At 40.0% G+C, this 25,305-nt stretch overlaps 1 protein-coding gene across 1 annotated transcript in view; it reads right to left on the bottom strand.

Moving 5' to 3' along the window:
- SCML4 (Scm polycomb group protein like 4) overlaps nt 1-23,571 on the bottom strand; it is a 110,662-nt gene extending 87,091 nt beyond the window's left edge. Inside the window, exon 1 of the mRNA XM_060753127.2 lies at nt 23,145-23,571. The gene's annotated coding sequence lies outside the window, so the exon portion shown is untranslated. The remainder of the gene's footprint in view (nt 1-23,144) is intronic.
- Nucleotides 23,572-25,305: the final 1,734 nt, after the last annotated feature.

Here is a 25,305-nt window from a genome sequence, read left to right as displayed (position 1 = left end):
TTTTAGGCAGAAAATAATGAATGGAAAAACAGGTGTTATATAGGAAAAACTTATCAATTGTAGTCCCAATGAAAGAGTTTTACTTTTGTTAAGCCCCAATCCTTTAGCTTCTTCTTATTTAGGATACCCTTGTTACAGCTAAATTTGGTATTTTGAAATCCAGGAAATATATTCTGGGATAACTATATTGAACGTGCAGCAAAATACTACAAAATCCAAAGTCCTCAACACTGTGCTGTGTATTTCATGCTGTGTACTTGGGCTGCCATCAGATACAGTCTGAGTTATTGCTGTGGGTTTGCTTCACTAGATGAAAGTGGCTATTTCTCATCTCTAAAGAAAATGGCATTTTCTGGGTTGAACATGAACATTCAATAAACACAAGCTTTGAGTAAAGAGGAAAGTATGTGGGCACAAAAATGTAGAACCCAGGTTTTGGCAATCTGGAGTTGTGCCCCTTTAAAATTCACTGCATTGTCAGTACTGATCCACTCATGCACAAAAGCACTCTCAAGTGCTTCAATTTCATTTGTCCACTAAATGATTCTAGAATTCTTTGTTCAGAAATATATGGACTTTGATTCTAATTAGCCCATTGAAGAAAACATTTGAGTTTAGACCCCATGCCCCAAGCATTAAGAGTAATGCATTTAAATATATTAATCATCTATGATAAATTAGATATACCAGAAGGAGCAAACATGGTATATCGACCTGCTAAATCATGCCAGAAGATGACACAGGACATTACCCATGTGATTCACATCAAGGATAAAGATGGTAAAATATTGAGTAACACTCAATCAATTCTACAAAGATGGTCTGATTATTTTTCCAACATTAGTAATACAAAATTTTTCAGCCCACCAATAATAAGCCCTGCTCCAGTCTTTGGCCCAGTATTTGCTATCACAGCCACAGCCATATAAAAAATTGAAAGGCCACCAGCCCAGATAACATGCCAACCAAAATTTGGAAAATGCTCAAAGACTGTGGTGCTACCTTTATAGTATCACTATTCAACAAAATCATAACAGAAAAATTTGGAAGAGCAAAGGAGATATCTGCAATTGTTCAACATATACCTATTGTGTCATGCAATGAAAGTATTTGAAAGAATACTAGATAAAAAACTAAGAAGTCACACAGCTGTTACACCAAATGAGTGTGACTTTGTCAGGGAGTGTGGCACAATAGATGCAATACATGCTGTCTGGTTACTCATGGAAAAACATCAGGAAAAGAAGAAACTTCCTTGATCTCGAAAAAGCATTTGATCAGATTCCCTGTTATCTGGTCTGGTGAGCACTACGGTCACATGGAATCCCAAAAGACTATGTAACATGGATAAAGCTACTATACAATAATACATTTATGGTCCACTGCCATGTAGGGGTTTCACCACCCTTCAGCATCACTGTTGGCATGTATCAGGGATCAGCACTCTAATCATAGTCTGCATGGACAGTGCTAAAGCGGATTTGCAGACTATGCATCCCTGGACACTTTCAGATGACATACCACTTGGCCACCAAAAGCATGCAGCCCTCCAACAACAGCTGCAGCCATGAAAATGGACTTCAACTGAACATACCCAAAACAGAATATCTGGAATGTGGCCTTCAAACTGGAAAAACAATTCAAAGTAATGGAGAAGCATTAAAGAAGGCCACCCATTTTAAATACCGAGGGTTCCTGGTCTCCATAGATGATGATGATGATGATGATGATGATGATGATGATGATGATGATGATGATGATTTTATTTCTTACCCGCCTCTCCTCATGGTCTGATGTGGGTTACAAAACAATTAAAATACATAAGCACAGCAAAAACACTACAAACACACACACTAAAATGTACCTCCATAAAAGTTACACACCAAAATGTATCTCTACAAAATACATACTAAAATACACATAACAGAGATCAAACAAAGGACACTAAAAATTCATGTTTAAAGACTATTTGGGTAGGCCTGCCAGAAGAGATATGTAGGTCTTTACATGGTGTTTAAATAGATGGAAACACATTGTCAGTTGTACAGTCACAAGTAAGTGCAGCATGATTGAAATGGCGGCAAACTACTGGCATTCTGTGTGACTCAAAAATGCCTGAACAACTCAAGACTGCAGTAGTTTGCCCAGTAGTCCTCTATGGGGAAAAGTGCTGGCCAGCAACAAAGAAACATGAACAAACCCTTGTTGTTCATTCGTTCAGTCGTCTCTGACTCTTCGTGACCTCATGGACCAGCCCACGCCAGAGCTCCCTGTCAGCCGTCACCACCCCCAGCTCCTTCAAGGTCAGTCCAGTCGCTTCAAGGATGCCATCCATCCATCTTGCCCTTGGTCGGCCCCTCTTCCTTTTACCTTCCACTTTCCCCAGCATAATTGTCTTCTCTAGGCTTTGCTGTCTCCTCATGATGTGGCCAAAGTACTTCAACTTTGTCTCTAGTATCCTTCCCTCCAATGAGCAGTCGGGCTTTATTTCCTGGTGGATGAACTGGTTGGATCTTCTCGCAGTCCAAGGCACTCTCAGAACTTTCCTCCAACAACACAGTTCAAAAGCATCTATCTTGCTTCGCTCAACCTTCCCTAAGGTCCAGCTCTCACATCTGTAGGTTACTACAAGGAATACCATGGCTTTGACTATGCGGATCTTTGTTGCCAGTGTGATGTCTCTACTCTTTACTATTTTATCTAGATTGGACATTGCTCTCCTCCCAAGAAGTAAGCGTCTTCTGATTTCCTGGCCAGTCTACATCTGCAGTAATCTTTGCACCTAGAAATACAAAGTCTGTCACGGCCTCCACGTTTTCTCCCTCTATTTTCCAAGCCCTTAACACAATGTAAATAAAAATACTAAGATGGACACTTGGCTTGACACTTCTTGACCATGTGCTAAATGATGATTTCTGTCAAAGACTAGGAATAAAAGCTATCAGCAAGAAAATGCAATGAGCAAGATTACGGCGGTACGGTCATGTCACGAGAAGAAAACCAACACAAATAGCACAAACAGCACTACATTTGGAGATTGTAGGACAATGATCATGTGGACGGCCAAAGAAAAAATGGTTGGACACCATCAACGAAGACATGCTTGCTGCAAACCTGAAACCTGAGGATGCCCAAAACAAAGCCCTATGGAAATGACAGTCACAATGCTAACCCCTCCATTGGAAAAATAGCTTAGAAAGAAGAAGACTTCATGCTACTTCTTCTCAATCCATTTACTCATACATATATATATTCGTCTAGCTGTAGTTCTCCAAGGAAGGAAATCTAAATCTCATTCCACTAAAATAACTCAGAATGGTATACAGTACAACTCCTGTATTCATGGGGCATGTTTCCAGGTTCCACATGGATATGCAAAATTATGGATAATAACAAGTGCTATTGAAATCAAACACATCTTGCTCAACATAGTACAGAGTTGCAGTGGAGGAAGTAGGCAGGAAATGCCTAGAGTTTTATCAGATATGGATAAATATAACCGTGGCTATAGGAGTCATACTATATACTTTTGATGTGCACACATTCATAGTCAGTCATGTAATTTAATGACATCTTTCATACTATTAGTAGATTACACACCGAAAATCCACACTCATATTCAATATACCGTTATTCAGGTGAATGGCTCCATTAACATCACTAAGATAGGCAATTTGTGTCAGAAGTCACTCATTGTGATGAATTAAAACACATTCCATTCTGCAAATGATCAGTTTATAACTGACTTCTGCAGGTGACTCTGAATCCTTGCTTGCTGCATGTACATTGCAATTTGACCCTTACATTTTAGTGTTATTCAAGAATATTGGGAAGAACTAAATGTTTATCTTCAATATGTAAAACAATATGATTGTGAGGAAAAAATGATGGGTAACTCCTGGAAAAAAAATCCTAAATCTGAATTTGCACATTATAAGTGGGAGAGGGAAACAATCATTTTGTACTCACCAACTCAGTGCATATGCAGATAACATGCATTGTGTCCCATTTCTTGTGACAAAACTAAAATCCTCTTTGTTCCCTTAATTTGTTCACTCTGTTGTTTTACATGCTTGCATGTGGGAACTCTTACAGTACATACAAACTGGGGTTTGTGGTTTAGTGAGGAACCTTTAACAGCTTCACTAAACCACAAACCCCAGAATTCTGCAGGAGGAAGAAACCGGATTTAAAGTGGATTCATTCTCTAGTGTGGTGAGGAGATTGGTTATGCTGACTGGTGGAAGCTCTCTGCAGTTTCATACCATAATCCTTCCCTGCTTTTCTTGGATTCTTAATCTACAGGGCATATGCTCTGCCATTATCCTACAGCACTTCTCCCAGCAGACAGAGATGAATATTTCTACAGGAAAACATGGGATTCATAGGGAAGAACACATGAAAACAATTCTTATTTACATCCATAAATTAAGGATTTTAATAGAGAGAACTTAATTCTTCATATGCAGTTAAGGAAAAAGAACACCATCAAACTGATTTCAAAATTAATATATTTTTGAAAAGAATATTTATATTTTGGGCAATTCTTCCTGTAGTTCAGTATAAAATTAAAAAGTGCTTGATTCTGATGGTGATATATTAACAGTTATTTCAGCTGCCATAAAAAGGCCATTGATCCCCTGTGATATTTCAGTGGTTCAGCTCTTTGCAGTGACCTCTCAGACTTCTAGGATGACATGTGCATCTCCAAAAAGAAGCATAAGGAAGCCATAGCTTTGCATAAAATTTGCATGCACTAATTGACATACATAGATGACAGTTTAGAAATAAGTGCTATATCTCAAACAGAAATGTAACACATCGCTTTTCCAACATAAACGGGCCAGCAGAACATTGGATAAGCAAAAATGTTGGATAATAAGGAGGGATTAAGGAAAAGGCTATTAAACTTCAAATTACATTATGATTATGTTACAATTTTACAAATTAAGCACCAAAACATCATGTTTAACAACAAATCAACAGAAAAAGCAGTTCAATAACATTATGTAGTAATTACTGTATTTACGAATTTAGCACCAAAACACCCTGGACTGCGTTGAGTAATACAGAACATTGGATGAGCAAAGGTTGGGTAAGTGAGACTCTACTGAACAATAAGGAAAAAATGAGCACTAGACTTTGTTCTTCCTCAGCCTATTGTTCTGCTATAATTTTTGATGGACACCTTCAAGCTCTCCTTTTCTTCTTATGGGTCTATCTTTAAAGTGGGGACATACTGCCTATGGGTAGTATACTGCTCCCCCTTCATTCCTCAGCCCTAATTTATAAGACCCAAACATCTCCAGATTGCCACTAGAATTTGGGGAGGCAAAAATTAGAACTCTCCAGAAAGCTTGATTCTCAAAAGAAAGAGGGAATGTCCTCATCACCAACATTATACCAACCCCTTTATAGTGAATTTCTGTTTGTCCTGTATTTAAGAATTCAACAAATACAGGACAAACAGAAATTCACTATAAAAGGGGATAACATGTAGAAATATGCAATCTTCACTATAGTACATGATTTCTTAGGGCTCATCTACATTGGCTAGAAACTGCAAATTGGACCAGAAATCACTCCTGGACATCCGCATGACATCCAGAGACTTCTGTAAGAGGAGTAAAACTGTTTAACTTGAGGCCCCTCCATATAGCCATATAACCCAGAATATCAAGAACGAAAATTCCACAATATCTGCTTTGAACTAGGTTATCTGAGTCCACACTGTCGTATATTCCAGTTCAAAGCAGATAATGTAGGATTTTATTCAGCAGTGTGGAAGGGGCCCCAGTTTTACCCTGAATTAGCAGACATCAGGGACTGCTCTGGAGATTTCTTTGAAACTGTAACGCAGCTCCACACAGAGGTTGGTGTTAACAACTGGACTGGTTCTAATCCAAACTGGTCCACCATTCACATGGACGAATCCCACCCTCATCTTTTCCCTGCACTCTGTGCCTCAGGGAAAAGGAGATGGAGCTTGCCTTTGTTGTTGTTGAGAGCTCACCACCATTAGTGAGGGTGGCAAGCCCTCCGGAGCTCTGCGTCTGGCTGATAGCCCAGGTAAGGATGACTGCCCAGCTGATCCAAACCAGGTTCGGCCTGATGAATGGTCTGGACTCCATCCCACCACAGCAATGCAATGGAGGCAGGCAGTTCAGCCACCCCCATGGCTGATTCAGAGTACTGCTACTCTGAGCTGGCCTTGGATTTTGTGGCATGTATAGATGAACCCTTAGACTTCCTTTCTGACATGGAGAATTTGTTGACTTCTACTTTTTTAAAAAGAAGCAAAGCCAATTTTAGAATGCAAAAGTTGAAACCAACCACTGCCCCTGTTATCTGTATTCCAAGGGACAAGGCTAATGAAAATAATGACTGCTGAAATAGCAAATCTAAGTTTGCACTGCCAGGATGCCCTCAAACAGATGTGAAGAGGACATATCGAGTAAATGTTACCCACTGAGAACTTGATGAAACATCTGTGTGATGTGACATTTATTACCTTCTTACAAGTTCAATGTGAGGACAAACTGGTTCCTTCCCTTCATGAGGGCACAATGCCTGCCTGGGATATCAGAGGGCATAAGTGCTTTGCTCAGCAGGTCAGCAAATCCACGGCTGCTGAAACAAGCAAGGCTGCAGCACACTTTCAAAAGTTGAGTGCAGAAACTACAAATTGCCTTGGCAGTCTTGCATTCAAAAATTCCAGTATTTTGAGAACAGGAATATCACACTTTTCAACAAATAAAGTGTTGTGTACAGTCATGGTTCTGACAAATGATCAATGTGCATTTCATAATTGATTTCAGCTTGGAACAACTCTCTGTTCTATTCATTCTATCCAAAATACTACCACCACTGAAATGGAAATGATAAATTGCATTTGTTCATTCTACATAAGAGAGAAAGATATTCTACACCTTTTGGATCTTGGCTTATGAATGATGAGAGCTGCAGAAATATCACACGGATTTTAGTTGGAAGCTACCCATTCAAACATGAATCTGTCCATAACCTGGGATTGCCTGTAGTATAGGAAACCCTCTGTTGCTTGGGTAGGGAAAGAAACTGTAAGCAAATTTGCTAGGGTGAGTTTGCAGTGTTTTGTTTTTAAGCAACTGCTTACCTAAGAGCAAGAGAGCACATCTTTCCTACAAAGGGGAAGACAAATGTGGATTCTCATTCTGAATATTACAGTAAATACAGGGGGTTTTTTTTAATGCCATGGGGACTAAAGGCCTGACATACTGATGTTAATTGAAGTACTGCTGAACGGACATGCTTTTTAGCAGTGACAAATTATTTAGTCTCTCTGCTGGCACCATACAGCTTGTTGGCTCTGTGTCATGAACAGTGGCAGCCTCTGCTAACTATGTTTACTTTTGCTATATTGTCTTCTAACTGAAAAAAAGTTTGTTGAATACAAAGTATGCATGACATCACAGAAGGTTAATTTAATGTAAGTACTTGTAATACTTCCGTTAGCACAAATTCTACCATATGTAGCATTCTTGTTAATGAAAAAATGCCATGTTTAAACACCTGTTTAAAACCCTGTTTACACTAATTCATTGTCCAGCTGCTTGCTTGCTACAAGGGTAACTTCATCTTAAAATCCCTGGGGAACTGATTTATCCTTTTTTTAAAAAATGCAGGGAACAAAATTGCTAACTAGGGAGTCTTTCAAGATAATGGCAATGAGACCTGCTTCAGTGAAATCATTTAAATTACATCTGGACATGTTGAATCCCAGCTGAGGCCTCAATTAACGTGTGGTTTTGGTGGATCAGCTAAGTCAGTAAGCTACCCTGAATGTTAAGTCAAATGTGGAGAGGATAAGGGGACAGGGAAGCTAAGGCAACAGTGTGATGTGGCAGCTAAGAAAAACCAATACAATTCTAGGTTGCATCAGTGAGTATAGTGTCTAGATCAGTGGTTCCCAACCTGTGGGCCACCAGACCTAAAATAAGGTCCGTGGCTCTAGATGATTAAATATAGTTTTCTGTCGGCAAGCAGATGGTGACTACTGGATGGCATATGTTCTGGTTCAGAAACTAGAGTTGATGTGGTCTATCCAATGCAGTTTTCTGAATCAGCAAGCCAAATAACCAAACCAAATCTAAAGTTGACCAAAAACTGATTCGTAACCCTTTTGGTACTAATGTTGGAGAGTGGTTTCTGGTCAAAGTGGTCCCTGGTCAAAGTGGTCCTTGGTCAAGTGGTCCCTGGTCAAAAAAAGGTTGGGAAGGCAAATCATGGGAAATAATAGTCCCACCTTATTCTGCTTTGGTCAGATGTCACCTGGAATTACACTGTGTCCACTTCTGAGCACCACAATTCAAGAGGGATATAGACAAGCTAAAATGTATCCAGAGAAGGACAACCAAAGGCTTGGAATCCAAGGCTTATGAGGAGAGGCTTAGGAAGCTGGGGGTGTTTCGCTTGGATAAAAGAAGGCTGAGAAGGGAGACATGACATCTGTGTTTAAATATTTTAAAGGATGTCACAATGAGGAGGCAGCAAGTTTGTTTATTGCTGCTCTAAACACTGGGGCACAGAGCCCTGGATTCAAATTGGAGGAAAAGAGATTCTGACTAAACATTAGGAAAAACATCCTGACAGTAAAGACCTCATCATACAGAGTTAATTCTGGTGGCATACACTGTTTACGCCCTAGGTTATCCACAGAGCCTGCTGGCTCCCATCAAACAATGCCAGTGGGGCTCCGTGGATGATCTAGGGTGGAGTCGGTGCATGCCACCGCCACGGCAAAAGGGTAAGCTTCCTATATTGTCATAGGAAGGAATTGAGGGAAGCCATGTGGTCAATGCATTCCTCCCTAGGATCAGCTAAATCAGGAGCCAGGCAATGTGGGGTGTCAGGTTCCTCTTGCCCTGCAATGAGGGTCATCGGATTCGTCACAATGTGGGAACAAAAGAAGAAATTGCACTTACCACACCTATACCTGAATAGGCACAATCCGCTTTACTATTATTTAATATTTATTTCAGACATTTATATCCTGTCCTTCTCACCCCCAGAGGGAGACTCAGGGCAGCTTACAACCAGCATCATTAGATGCCAATAACAGTAATAAAACATAGTTAAACATTAATTAAAACATCATCATAGGTTTAAAAGACCATTTAAATGAGGCAAATCCAAGTCCAAGTACAGAGTCATAATTCAAAATCCATCCATTGTCAATCACATGATTCCTCTATGATACTGCTGTGACTGCTGCCCGAAAGCTTGGACCCACAGCCATGATTTCAATGTCTTCCTGGATAAGAGAAAGGGGGCTGACCTGATTTTGTTAAGAAATGTGTTCTACAGATGAGGGGCCACCACAGAGAAGGCCCTGCCCCTCATCCCCACCAGATGCACCTGGGAAGGTGGTGGGATTGAGAGCAGGGTCTCCCCTGGCAATCTTAACCTCCAAGGTGGATCATATTTGGACAAGTAAGCTGGACAAGTACTACTTATGTTTTCCCCCCCGTGAAGGATAGACTCCAATTTTAATAAAAACAGAACAGATTATGAAGAATGTGCCCCTCATTAGAGTAAGCAAAATATGGTATTTAATTTGTTTATTGGTGGTCTCTTTTTAAACTTTTCATATTTACTAGAAAGCCACCCTGGTGCAAAACAACAAATGTATCCAACAATATCTGCTGAAGAAAACCAGTATTGGAGAGAAAATTAAATGAAGACTAAACTCACAGGCCTTTGCAGGTGCCTGAAATGCAGACAATACTCTTTAATAGAAAAATCACCATGGGAATACATCCAAGGGACTTTCATCCTCCTGTCACTGATGTCTAGAACGCATTTGCTAGGGAAATTCAATTAAGGAAAAGACCAGACCCAGTGGGGAAAATGTCATAATAGATGTAAACTTGTGACAAATTCCACAGCTTTGATTATAGGTCTGTCAGGATTTTTAAACCTGTGTTTCTTTTATCATGAATTCAATCCCAATGTTGATGGGGCATGCCAAAACAGAGACAAAGAATGGTTACCCATTTTTCCTATATGTTCATACACAGATTCCACAATTCTAATAACTATAGCAAATTATCAAATTATTCAATGAAATATTTCTCCCTATTACATATAACTACTATTCCCACCTGAGAATTCAAAAGCAATATCAGGATACAAAGGAATCTTGTAGCATCTTGGAAACTGAGTGCCCATCTACATTGGCTGTTTAATGCAGCTTCAAACTGGTATTGAAGAAGGGTTTTTGTTGTGCAGATGATTACATTGGAAATTCTGGAAACAGTTTAAGGCCCAGATGGTGATTACACACACTACAGAGCACTAATGCACAGTAAGGGCTTCCTTTAACACACTTTCCTGGGTGTTTGCTATCTAGCCACTGTAGTTTGAAACTAGCTCCAAACTGCATTAAATGATGAGTGTAAATGTGGCCTGGGAGAACAAAATTAATAGCATAAGTTTTTATAGACTTAAGGGTGCATCTACACCAGGCATGGGCAAACTTTCTAACTTGGGGGCTGCATGGCAGGTTGGAGTGGGGTGGATGGGCCCCCCAAATCTCCTCCCTGCCCTTTCCTCCCCTTCCTCTTCTCCTTCAGGGGCAGAAGGTGAAGAAAAGACAGGAAACGTTTGGATCTTAAAAGGGTTGGCCTTGATCAGGATGAGATGGTGGTCAGGAGAGAAAAAGTGTATCCATTAGACCCCTTACTGCCTACTCCTGATATAGGATCTTAGAATCCTAGAGCTGAACTAGACCCCCAGGGCCATCCAACCCCCCGCCATGCAAAAAGGCACAATCAAAGTATTCCCGATAAGACAGCCTCTGCGGAAAAGGCTCCAGAGAAGGAGACTCCACCACACACCGAGGCAGCCTATGCCCCTCTCCAGGAAGTTCTTCCTAATCTTTTCAGTCAAATCTATTTCCCTGTCATTTGAAACCATTGCTCCCTTGTGCCCTGATCTCTAGAGCAGCAGACAATCTAATTCCCCCCACCCTCCTCAATGGGACATCCTTTTAAGTCTTGAAACATGGTTTTCATGTTCCCTCTCAACCTTCTCTTCTCCCAGCTGATCGTCCTCCAGGAGGAAAGGAGGAAGGAAAAAGAGAAGAAAGAAAGGGAGGAAGAGAAGGATGGATGGATGGAAGGGAGGGAAGAGAGAAGGAAGAAAAGACAAAAGGGAAGGAAGGAAGGAAGGAAGGAAGGAAGGAAGGAAGGAAGGAAGGAGAAAGAGAGGGAAGGAGGGAGAAAAGAGGGAAGGAATGAAGGATGAAAGGGTGGAAGGGAAGGAGGAAAGGAGAAAGAGGGAGAGGAGGGAGGGAAGAGAGAAGGAAGGAAAGACAAAAGGGAAGGAAGGAAGGAGAAAGAGAGGGAAGGAGGGAGAAAGAGAGGGAAGGAATGAAGGACGAAAGGGTGGAAGGGAAGGAGGGAAGGAGAAAGAGGGAGGGGAGAGAGGGATGAGAGAAGGAAGGAAAGACAAAAGGGAAGATAGGAAGGACAAAAGAGTGGAAGACAGGGAGGGAGGAAGGGAGAAAGTGGGGGGAAGGAGGAAGGAAACAGAGAAGGAAGGACTTGTTTGTATAGGTGGTGAGAGAGAGGAAGGCCTGAGAAAAGAGCCCATGGGGCTGCATCTGGTCCTTGGGCCAGGGTTTGCCCATACTTGATCTACACTATAGAATTAATGTACTTTGACACCACTTTAATTGCCAAGGCTCCAATAATTTTACAAGGTCTCTAGCCATCTCTGCTGGAGTACCAGTGCCTCACTAACGTTGAACTCCCATGAATCCATAGCACTGAGCTAATGCAATTTAAATCAATTCTACAGAGTAGATGCACTCTTTTCTCAGCTACTTCAGAGGAGACCTAGTTAAAAGAAATGAAATCTTGAGGATAGCAATGCGACATTTTTCCCCATGGACAGAGATTTGCAACTCTAGTAAGGAACTTGAATGGGGCTTGAGAATTATGCAATGACTGGAGAACTGGATCAAATGCTAGGCAAAATATTCTATGGATATATGCGTTTCTTTGCAAAATGATGGGAGGAAGTGGTATGCAGCCTTTCCAGGAACACTTTCAGGAATAACTAGATAACAAGGGTACGGATGTAAGGTTACCCAGTACTGCAGGGGATTACCCCAAGATTAGGATTGGGGTAATCCCCCAATCCTAATCTTACCTATCAAACAACATTTCCATTCAAGGATAGTGTTTTGCTGTTGTGTTTGCTGTTACCTGAAAAGGGTAGTAACATCTACGGCATTAATACATTTGTATCACTTCAAGGAGAAGATATTGGATTAATTCAGATGCAACAAAATTAACTGATAGAGGAGGAAAAACAAATAAGGTAATGCACAAAAACTACTTGCATGAATGCATGATAAATTGTATCAAGCAGGAGAATCCCTCTGAAACAACCCTTGTAATTGCTGTTAAAGAGGCGAAAGGGAGGGAGGATCTCTCAATTCAGCAAGTGCACAAACCTGAAAGCTCAGAGCAAAGGTCAGTTCCTATACATTTGTGAAGCCACTGTGATGAGACAGGGCCACAAAATGGTTCCTGCTGAAATCTTCAGGAAATCAATATTAATTTGCATCATCATGCCCCGTTTTCATGGCAGTTGAAGTGATGTGCTAATGGGGACCCCATCCCTTTGTGCTTATCCCAAAAGGGGATGTGTCCAAAGTGCAGAATTTAAGAAGTTTTCATATATATATATATTTAAAAACACATTAATCTAAAAAGGAAACACATGAAGCAAACACCAAATATAAAAGACAATTTAAGGAAGCACTGAAAAATACTGCATGTTGACTAATCGCAGTAAACATTGTAAATTTAAGCTTTTAATACAGACCTTTAAGGCTGAAAATGTATGTAAATTTTTAGGGTGGTGTGTTCTTTTTTAAAGCAAAAACAAGTTTTCAATGTGACACAACTGTATTCTTTGAGAATGCAAAACTAGTCAATTGCCCTCCTGACACCATTTGGCTGCATCATTGTATATAACTGAACTTCAATATCCTTGCATCTTGGTATCCTAGAACCAAATCCCAATGAACACCAAGGGTCCACTGTATATTTTTCAAGACATTTGAGGAAAGACTTCTTTCAGTAACCACAGCGTATACTAAGAAAATGGCATTGTTCAAAATGCCCATGGGATATGTGAATATGGTATATCCTTCCAGACTAAAGAAATCTGGGTGAAGACGATATCAACTAATTTCACCGATTGGAAATATATCTGGGTAGTAGCCCAGTTCATTCCAAAAGAAATGAATGAATTATTTGGATGAACATACTTGCCTATCCAAATGCAAGAGCCTGCTTTCTGAGAATCACCCTTTTCTTAGATGGTACATTATGAAAACCCAAAATAAATAGACAAACAAGGATTTTGGTGTATACCAAAAAATCCCCTAACATTTTAATTGATTGATTACCTGAAATAACCACATTTAACTTAGGAACACCTGGAATTGAGTACTCAATAAAACTAATATTAATGTGCATGATGCCATAGTTTCCTGAATTCACACAGATATCTCCTATTAAAGGATCTTGGAAATATAAATTCTGCGCATATTATTTCAGGCCCATTGTGGATTATTTTAAAATGCTACAGTTAGCTGTGTTGTTAACTTAATATGCAAATACATTCAAGTATTTACTGAGCCATGAGAGAGCGCTATTAGGCACATCTTTCATTCATCCTTGATAGGGAATATAGATGGAGGCCACCAAATGGAATCAGGAGATAAGATATATGCAAAACATCTCTCTGTTGCGAAGGCAAAGAGTGCAATTTCAGTAGCATTACTGATAAATAGATTCCTCACAACAGTCTCATATGCACATATTTTTCTCTCTGTGTGCCCACACTTATGAGCTGTAACATTTTCAGATCATCTTGTCACTTACATTGCAAATCTATCTTCACTGAAGTGGACTACCTTCCCAGCCAGCTCTTAGAGGATTCACAACAGTACTCTGTTTTCCAATTAAGAGTATTTACAACTGGGATATGCATGTGTACTAAAATGTCAGTGCAGATTGTTCCAGCCAATCAGCACTTTGTTATGTTTTTAATCTGCTCTGTTTTAATTTTTTTATTACTTTTATGTGTGCTAATTTGTTTATATCTTTTAAATTATTATAGTTTGATATGGCTTGTTTCACTGGGTTGTTGTAGATTTTTCAGGCTGTATGGCCATGTTCTAGAAGCATTCTCTACTGACGTTTCGCCTGCATCTGTGACAGGCATCCTCAGAGGTATGCATTCCACAGGTGCAGGTGAAACATCAGGAGAGAATGCTTCTAAAACATGGCCATACAGCCTGAAAAACTTACAACAACCCAGTGATTCTGGCCATGAAAGCCTTGGACAATGCTTGTTTCACTGTTGTTTATGTTGCGGCATTGAATTTTTGCTGGAATTTGGAAGCTGCCTTGAGTCCCCTGCAGGGTGAGAAAGGCGGGGTATAAACAAAGTAAATAAATACTGGTAAATAAATAAAATCTGTTCAGGATATTTCCCAAATTATAAGAATAATTCAATATATCCCATCAAGTGTCTCATCCACCCCAATCAGTAAGCATTGTGTTGACACAATAGTATGGGTGTTTAGTTAGACACAAGTACTCTTTGTCAGAGAAGGCAAAAGAAAAAAAATACAACTCCAAGGATTCCATATCACCGAGCCATGACATCGAAACTGAAGTCAAATTGCATCCATTCTATAGTGTGGATGTACCCTCAGACACTACAGAGAAATTCACCTTAGTGTCTTGGCAGGGGCAGCTCGTCCATTACGCGAAGTAAGCGGTCGCAGAACACTTTTTTTTTTGCCAGGGGCGCAGAGGCGCCTCTGTAAATGCCCCTTGACTGCCACTTGAGGAGCGCCCCTCAGCTCACAACAGCCCTAGCAGTCTGGGGGGGGGGGGAGCCTCGGCTTTCTTGCCTTGCTGCCGGGCAATCTTCTTCCCAAAGGGGCCGGGCCCTTGAGCCCCGCCTAGCCCCTCTCGTTCCTGCTCCACCCGGCCACCGGATGCGCGAGCAGAGCCGGCGCTAAATCGTTCTCCACGTTCAATCCCTTCCCCATGACCGGCTCCCTTTCCCGATCCCCTGGCGCTCCACCCGCCTCCTCTCCTCTCCCCAATCCGCGGGTGGGCCAAGGGGTGGAGCCGCCATGCCTGGCCTGCTTCTGGTTCGGAGGCGTGTCTGAAGACCCCAGCGTGTGCACCAAAAGTCGCCTCTTCTCCTGACTTTCTCTTCAGCCATTGGGACCAAGAGAGAGAGAGAGAGCCTCTGGCTGGAGGTATCTCCCACCTCCACTCCCTCCTTTGTTTTTGCGCCTACCTTCAGGAAAGGTGGGCATCTCAACCTCTCTCTCTCTCTCTCTCTCTTGGTCCCAATGGCTGAGGAGAAAGTCAGGAGAAGAGGTGACTTTTGGTGCACACGCCAGGGTCTTCAGGCACGCCTCCGGACCCAAAGCGGGCCAGGCAAGGGAGCAAGTGCGGCAAGTGTAGTTACTGGGATGTATAGTTCACCTACAATGAAAGAGCATTCTGAACTCCAGCAATGATGGAATTGAACCAAATATGGCACACAGAACTCCCATGACGAACAGAAAATATATATCAATGGTTGGTTTGGGCGGGGGGGGGGGGGGCAAAATACTGTTTGCTTACCGTTGAAAATTACCTAGGGCCACCTCTGTGTCTTGGCCCCACTTCTTTCTTCAAACGATGTGTTCCTTACATTATTAAGGAATCTACCAATGTGCATAATTAAAAACACTCAAATGTCTGTTGTTCCCTCCATAGGGACATTTTTTTTACTATTGAGGATGCTACTGGGATTTGCCCCATTTCTTGAGACCATTTAAGCCTTCCATTTCCTGCTGCTTGCCATTTGAGAGAGGAAAATGTGCTCTGATGATTTGGACAACAGAAGATCCCTGCAAGTGTGTTAATCTTGAGAATCTGTAACAGGCATCCTTCTAGATTTAATGCATACAGTACAAAATGTGCAAGCAGCCCAGGGAAAAAAATAATTTCGCAACCTGGAGGTAATGTGATGATCTGCATTCCGCAATGTTTTATAGTCACAGTGTCTGGCCACATACCCTGCCTCTATCTCTCTCTGTGTGTATGTGTAATATCTGTTTAATAAAGATATGCCCATCATCTTTCATGAAACAATGAATGCAGCAGTAGCTAATCTTTCTAAAGTTCCTTCACAATCTCTGGTTACCTAGGCAATACCTGTGATTAGAAGATTCCTTACAACATTAGCATTTTCCAGTACTTTAAGTCCACTTGTAGCTCAATAGAACAGGCTTGAGTAATTTCCCCTCCTTGCATAGTAATTTATCCTCAGGGGGATTCCTAGAGATGGAAGAAATGAGAAGTTCTTATATATTTTATATAAGAATTCTGGAAGATTTAATAAAGATATAATCCTAGTATACAACACAATAGAATGTAAACAAGTCCTAAAGATTAGATTCCCTTTCAGGTTCTTGCAGACCTTTTAAATATGAAATTCTCTCTCAAAATGAGTATTTAAAAGAACAAATATTTCTTTCAACCTGAATTACCAGCCTTTTGACTCATTTTTGTGTTCACAGAAAATATTACTTCTTCCATGGGCAAATAAGTCATTTATAACTACATTTTCTTTCATGAATAGCAGAACTGAAGGGCAGATTATAAATTCATAAACCAACCACACCAATACTATTACTACTACTACTACTAATAATAATAATAATATAAATTTATTGGAAGTGAACATTCTTCAGAATCTCTTTGTCACTATGTGGACTGCTGAAAAAGGAAAGGAAAAGGGGAGAAAAGAAGATTGTAATATCATCTAGCATTAAACTTAAACTGACTCATGATTATTTTCATGTGAATTGCATTTTATTCATTCGATTTTATACACCATTTAAGTTCACAAAATCATATTTAGTGTAACGATAATAGTCCATTGTTTGTGATTTCTGGGCAAGAGAAAAATGATTGACAGAAACAAGTCAAATTACTCCACGATTCAGCCTTCATTTATTGACATCCTTAATGATTTTGCACACAAACAGAGATTTACATTTTAGATACTCCAGCATAGGAATTCCAAGAAAATTTCAATATTTTCTTGCTATTTTAATACTGTACAAAATTACTGATTTTTTTATTTCCAGGGTATTTCTTATGCAGGCTGAAAGGATCCTTTAAAATGCATCCTGAGTAGAGGGAAATGCTGTTTCACTAATCAGCACATCTTTGCAGCGCTTATTAAAATATTCCTGCATATTAATAATAGCTAATTTCACCCATTTAAAAGCAAATGGGCAGGGGTTGGGTAAATGGCAGTAAGAGGTTAAAATAATCTCTCTCTCTCTCTCTCTCTCTATTCTTCTTTATTCTAATTTTTAGAGTTATAAAAAAGTTATTATCAAATATAATTATTTGTTCTAATTGGAAGGATAGTTATTTGTCGTATATTATTTTGCATTTTAAAATTCTGAAAAGGGATATCTATTTCGGGAAATGTTCAAGTATGAAGAGTTGCCATTGTTATTTATGAATAAATTAATGTATTTCCCATACATATAAGCTGACATACTCTCTATTATTATTAAGTAATTGCCTTGCTTTTGATAAAAACACACATGGACCATTTGCTACTCTCTCTTTTTTACCAATAATAATAACAACTTTATTTGTCGACCGCGCTATCTCCCCAAAGGGACTCAGGATGGTTTTCAGTATATATGGCAAATATTCAATGCCAGAAAGGAATAGCATACAAACAAATTAAATCAAAACAATAGATAAGCAGCCTAACTTTAAAATTAATAACAGACAAAAATAGCCAAAGATAAAAACTTTAAGTGACTCATACACACATAAACACATAATATAAGTTTAAATTACAGAAATAGAAATGTTGATTCAGCTGTGTTCAATCCACCACTAAAATGAACATCACAACGTATGGGTTAGAGGAGCAAACATGGAAGCCCCATTGCATGCATGGATATATGCTTGTATCTGTTGGGTAAAACAAACAAGAAACCTATGGTGTCTTAAATAAAATAAAGCAATTTTATTTGGCATTCATGTTTGTGGACCTACTTCATTGGTTCCATGTTAGTCTTAAAGGCATCCCAAGAAATTGTTTCTTGTTTTTGCTGCTGAATTTACCCCCCTGGAAATGTTCACAAGAGTTGGAACCCACTGACCTAGTAGATGGAAGTGGGATGACAGATATAAAGCCTGTGAGCAAGCTCTAATGTCACAGAAAATACTCTTTTTCTTCTTCCCCCTTTTTATCATTAAGGCCCCTTCCACACAGCTGTATAAAATCCACATTGAACTGAATTATATGGCAGTGTGGACTCAGATAATCCAGTTCAAAGCAGATATTGTGGATTATCTGCCTTGATATTCTGGGTTGTGTAACAAAGCTTGCCTTAGATTTGGGCCATCCAGGTTTTTGACACCTACCAGTGTAATATGATAGACACATTAGGTTGCAACAGTAGTATGCAATGGCTTTCAAATTGATAAAATTAACTCATTGAGAATGGAGTTTGAGTGTATCTATGAAACTCAAGGCCCTTCTACACAGTCATATAACCCAGAATATCAAGGCAGAAAATCCCACAATATCTGCTTTGAACTGGAATATATGGCAGTGTGGATTCAGATATCCCAGTTCAAAGGAGATATTGTGGAATTTTCTGCCTTGATATTCTGGGCTATATGTGTGTAAGGACCCTCAGTGAGTGTTACATTACACAATTGTGGGCTTCCCACACCCCACAAGTTGAAGAAGGGGTAATTTCAGCAAGTGAAGTTTGTGCGATAAGCAACACTTGTTGAAATCCTCTCTTCTACACAATATTTAAAGATACAGAGGCCTTGTATCTCATTTTACCTGGATGGGACTATTCTCCATCACCAGAATCCCTAATGTGGTACTACTTCACCATCAAAGCCATGCTACATTGTCTACTCAGCTATTTTTCCACCCTATAGAAGTGGATCAAACTATTTCACCTTTAAATGTGTTTTGGAGTGACTTGCAAAAAATAATGTCTCAGTCTTTGGCACAGACTGTGTTACCCCACAGGTGGACGGTGGGATTCCATCCTACTATGACCAACTTTTTTCGAAGGGCATCTCTGCCCATCCCTCATCCCAATCAAGTTGATGAAGTACTATGTATAGTTGAAGGCTTTCATGGCCAGAATCACTGGGTTGTTATAAGTTTTTGGGCTATATGGCCATGTTCCAGAAGCATTTGCTCCTGACATTTCACCAGGAGATAATGCTTCCCCCTCCACCATTAAATCTTTCAGGCAATAGTATTTAGCTAAGGGTAGACTCTACCTTTCAGTGCGGATTGTGATAGGTTTGTTTATTTATGCTTTGTTTTGTTTTTGTACAGAATAGGAAACAGATGACTCTAATATCTGTGATATGCCTGCTTCACTCTGTTTTTAGTCTGCATTTCAATGGAGCCAAGTTGCTGAATCCTAGCCCCAGAAGAGGTTCAGCACCTTGGACAACTGCCATTACACGAGAACAGATTCTGCAGACATTGGAGCCACCATCCTCCACTAAGAGTGATTGAACAAAAACTCTCATTCACTTGAATAAGGAAAAAAAAACTCCTTCGTCAAGGATCCCTGAGGCAGCACAATTTTTGTGAGAGAGGAGGGGAGAATTTCGCCCCCCCCCCCCCAACAAAACAGATTTCAAGAAGTGGGCAGGACTGGGATTAAGTGAGATTGACTTGCTGAAGGCTATTGACATTATGGAAAATGTGAGGTTTGACCCAGAGGCCTCCTGCTTCACAGCTGTGTCTCTTAGCCACTACACAGCACTTGGTCTTGCCATCAGTCAGTCAGTCAAATTGGCTGTGTTTGAGTCTTGGAATAAAGCAAACATTCAGTTGCTAAGAATAGTGGTGATCTGGTCCATGGCAGAAGTGTATAGTTTCAAGGGATAACATTTTGCTACTAGTTTGTTCTTGTTGCAGTCAGGATCTTCTACACAACATGCTTTAGCTTTCAAGGACAAAAGGAGAAAGGTCCAAAATAGGTGTGAAGGGAACCTACAAGTATAAAGAAAGGTTTTGTTATATCAAACTAAAGATGTACCTAATGTAGCATTGGCCATATCCTGGGTATCATATAACCAGGATATAATGAAGGCCATCCTTCCCCGTTCTTTGTCCCCAGCATTTAGTTTATTACCTACAGCGACAGAGGTTCTGCTTACTTCTTATGGCTATTGATTGACTGATGCTATTGACTGACCACAAATTAGTTAAAACTCTGGTTCTAAATTCTCGTTGCTTAGTGCCATCTTATGGTGTATTTCCTGAAATATATAGAGACGTTTCCTACCTTTAATTTGTGGATATTTTTTTTAATAAAAAGAGAATAATATGTTAAAGTGGTCCTGCATTGCTGAAGTTCATTCATTTGAGTACATGAGCAAAGGGAAGGAAAGAGGCCCCAAAACTGTAGCACCCAAAAGCTAAAAATGGTACTTTCTCTATTATACACACAACTTTAAACAAACCACACTTTAAAATGTAATTGAAAAACATATTCTTTAAGCTAAATGATGAGGTGGGAAGCATTGCTCTATTTTCTTTAATTCACCTTAAAACACCAAGTTCAATGGAACCCTCGGTGGCACAATGGGTTAAACCCTTGTGTGGCAGAAATGCTGACCGATAGGTCAGTGGTTTGTGTCCGAGGAGAGCATGTTGAGCTCCAGTTCCCCATGCAGGGACATGAGAGAAGCCTCACATAAGGATAGTAAAACATCCAGGCATCCCCTGGGCAACGTCCTTGCAGACAGCCAATTCTCTCATACCATAAGCAACTTGCAGTTTCTCAAGTCATTCCCGACATGAAAAAAAAAAACAAGTTCAATGAGCAAATTGGGGAGGGCTTGAAAGGGAGGATGAAAAGACACCATGCAACCCTAAATAACTATTTATCCCTATGCTGAGATAGTAAAAAAGGAGGAAAATTATGTAGTGATGTTCTCCAGGTGAATGTAAGAGCTGAGCTGTCTTGGTAAGCAAGCCCCTAAGAAAAATGATAGGCTGTGTGGTCACTGTTTGTTCATTCCTATTATAAACTGTTGCAGAAGGCTGTGCAAACTCACATATCAGCTTGCTGTATTAATTCTGTTCCCCATGGCACTCAACTGTGTATTACAAAGTGTCTGCTTACAAATGCTTCAAACAGGTCTCTGAAGACAGTGAGGAATCAAAACTATCCAGCTGACACCTTTGTGCAAAGCTACATGTCAGGATTGATTCTAACAAGAGATTCATCTCTGATTTTTGATCTAACACCAGATACCATCCCATTCGCTTCTCCCAGAAGAGGAAAATAAACCATCCCCGCCCCCTTCCCCCACCCCTCCCAGGCAGCACTTGAATGCCTTTTTGCTGTATAATCACCCGGAGAGAATTTTTGGAAACACATGCACACAAGTAAAAATGCATTGAATTTAAAATTGATAAAGTATATATATATCTCTTTCTCAAAGGTCAATAGATCCTTTGCTGATGAAAGTTGACACATTGCTATGGAAGCTTCCATATCCTATATCTCAAAATTGTGAGATATAGTGACCCACTGAATTTGTTGGATACCAAACAACATAAATCCCGCTTTTTCTGGCTTTATTGGTTTTGGGATCACACCTACCAGTTCACAGCATTTTTGTAATTGTCATTAACATCTTCTCCTAAACATTACAAAATATTTTAGAAAGGTGCAAGCCTTTTAATCCCAGCAGTGTTTCAGACTGCAGCTTTGCATGCTCAACACACAGACACATTGCATGTTTTACTCTCGTTTGCGTCTGTCACACAAACCTTCTCCTATTTTTCTGTAGTTCCCATGTTAAAAACCAAGAATAGCTTTATTAGTTTTCTTTTTAGAGGCATTTATTCAGAGGCAAGTTGACCACAACTCTACAGGCATTTTAAATATATATATATAACATTTTGAGTATCAGAAAAATGCCACAAAAAGACTCAAAGTCTGTATTATTCTTTCTTAGTGGGAACCTATTCACCTGGATCCTATTCATGGAATCTTATTTATCAACTACTATGAGGAGAAAAAAGACAACAACTTCCAAAAAATCTTCATTGTTTAATTACTCCTTGATGGTAATTGTCTTGATCCAAGGTGGCAGGTAACAATGTCAGTGATGGATTAATGATGAAGTCAGATGGCTTGTATGAAAACTGCTTTTTTGTTTCTGAGTGTAAAACTGAATAGCAGTTTAACATACATTCCAAAATACTATTTGTAACAGAAGGAGAAGGCACTGGAAAAAAAGGCAACCACACACCCCTGGGCTAAAAATAGCATTATCTACAAGTTGCATGCTTCATGGTTTCCAAGTTGCAATCATTATGCTAAAATGCAGATATAGAGAGATTTCCTCCTAACTTCAGCAGAGGTTTATTAAAATACATGTTTTATAAACAAACTGATCATTTCGAGAAAGACTGCTGAAAAGCATTCATGGTATGATTTTTTAAAAATCCATGACATGAATATCCTTTTTTGTATTCTGCAATAAGCAACAGATGCAAACACACCCACCCTTTTACTAATCAGGAATAAGGAAAGTCCAATTCGATAGATATCTACAAGGCAAAAATCTCCAAGACACTCAAATTTGTTCTCAAACACACAGAGTCACACAGGTTGCTGGTCATATGCATGCAAAGACATTCAGAGAAAACAAAAACAAACCACAAATATGTTCCTTCCCCCTCACTGTTCCAAAGAAGGTACTATTAATTAGCATTAAGACAGTTAAACTTATGGAGAACTTGAGTATTCCCCTGTCCTTGCATATCTTGAGGCACGTATGTTCACACATGTACACATGCACAAACCAGAAGAAGAGACGGTGCTCTTTAAAAACATCGAAGTCTACAGCAGTGCATGCAGATGTAATGACAGCTGATTTTTTAAATAACAGAGAAACTCAATGGCAGCAACAAAGCATAGGGAAAAATACATACAGAGAGAGAGAGAGAGAAAGCTTTCCCCTTACCTATTGCTTATGTTTAATGACGGGTCGACTTCTCTACAGACGCCAGGTATTTTGGCCCAAAGTGTCAGGGACTTGGAGCACGTGCCCACCGACCCTTCTACAAGCCATCTTTCCCCTGTCTGTTAGCGCACCGTACATCTCCGGCAGCTCCGCTCTCCAGCTGCAAACATCTCATTAGACTAATGCATTCAGCACAGGCAGAAAACTCGATTTACCATAGCTACAGCAATGAATTTCCATTACGATGACAGCTTCAACCACATCATGTCCGGAAAACCAGCCAACCACTGCCTTTTTAAGAACACACACACATTTCACATGCAGAAAACGTGGCTCGTGTGTGTGTCTGTGTGTGTATGTGTCTGTGTATATGTGCGCGTGCTGTGTTTTCCTCCTCTTTCTGCAGCTAAACTAAGGGAGAAATGTGTCATGCTGGAAAGTGTGCATAAATCAGCAAACGCTCTGGCACTTTAGGGTTGTTTGGTTTTTCAAAAATATTTTAAAGCATGTTCCTTGCAGCAACAAGGATTCTTTGATGACGCGAGTGGGTGTTTGGAACCCTTTAAAAAAAAAACCACTATCCCTCCTTTGTTGCCATAGTAACCAGACTGTATCATCATCTCTTTGTCCCAGTCATGCAGCAATGTGGCCCAGTATTGCGCTTTAGACGGCATCGGCGACAGAAAGGATCTGCCGTTTGACTTAAGGTAACAACAGCAGGTGACAACACCTTTTGACGCAATGCAATTGTCATTCTCACTGATTATGCAGGCTCGGAGTTTTGTGCCCTGAGTTCTCTGTGCCGAGATCCTGGACACAAAGCAAGAGGGATGGGGAAGAAGGTGTTATCCATATACACCATTTACAAATCTGCAGACAAGCTTGGGAAAAAGGAAGCTGGAAGCGAAACTGCAGGGAGTTGCTCCCCGTTCCATCTACATCACAGTTTGAGGAAGAGAGATTCTTTCCATTCACCTTGCAAGGCAAAGAACAAACTGAGAAAGAAATCCCATCTACCCCAAAAAAGTTAAAAAGAGGACCATTCCCATATTTGTAGTAGTTGAAATTTTACTATGGTTCTTTTGAAAAGCACCGAACTTTTTTTATCACACTTACATTTACTTGCACGACACAAGTTTCTTATGTATTTAAAAGGTGCCTTCAGTGTTTCTCAACCTGCGGGTCCCCAGATGTTTTGGTCTTCAACTCCCAGAAATCCTAACAGATGGTAAACTGACTAGGATTTCTGGGAATTGTAGGCCAAACACCTGGTGACCCACAAGTTGAGAACCAATGCCTAAAATATATTTTATTTATTGTTTTATTTATTTGGAACATTTCTATCTCGTCCTTCTCAACCTCTGAAGAGGGACTCAGGATGGCTACCAACAGGCACTATTCAATGGCGATACAATATAGTAACATAGCATAAAATACAATTAACATAAATTAAAACAGTTATAAACATACATTAAAACAGTTTTCTGGTTCAAATCATCATCCAAATCAATCCATTGCAGTCCACTAAAAACATTATCTTCCCCAGCAAGAACTGTTTCCACCAAGGTCCATATAGTCATACCATATTCTGTTTATCACAGTGGCTCTGCCAACTTCTCCAGGTAACCCACATCAGGTCATAATTGTAGCAGCAGTTCCAGGAAGGCAGCAAAACAACCCACAGGTGCATCTACACTGTAGAATGAATGCATCTACACTGTAGAATGAATGCAGTTTGTCACCACTTTAACTATCATGGGAGTTGTGATTTGGTGAGGTACTGTTGGAAACAGCAGCCTTCTACAAGCCTCCTATACTAGTTATTTGTTATGTCTATAATTGTGATTGTTTACTGTATTGTATGTATATATTGATATGCAGTTTTCCCTTAACTCTATGTTGTTTGAGGTTGTGGGAGGGACTGCAGACCATGTGACCAGATCTGGGACTATTCAGACTGTGACTCCGTTTTAGAAGCCAGTTTGCATCAGAAGCAGTACAGTTTAGAAGTCAGTCGGCACAGCATGCAATTGTCAGTGTTAGTATAATGTCAGTGCCAGTACGCTGCAGTGAGTAGTCAATCTGTATTGAGTCAGTGTTCAGCAACGTATTAGATTGAAGAGAGTGTTACTCTGTATGCAACAAAGAAGAGACTAAAGCA

This window comes from Anolis sagrei, chromosome 1, assembly GCF_037176765.1.
Source record: "Anolis sagrei isolate rAnoSag1 chromosome 1, rAnoSag1.mat, whole genome shotgun sequence".
Taxonomy (NCBI): domain Eukaryota; kingdom Metazoa; phylum Chordata; class Lepidosauria; order Squamata; family Dactyloidae; genus Anolis; species Anolis sagrei.
The sequence above is the reverse complement of the archived record's forward strand: the minus strand, read 5'-3'. Positions and strand labels throughout refer to the sequence as shown.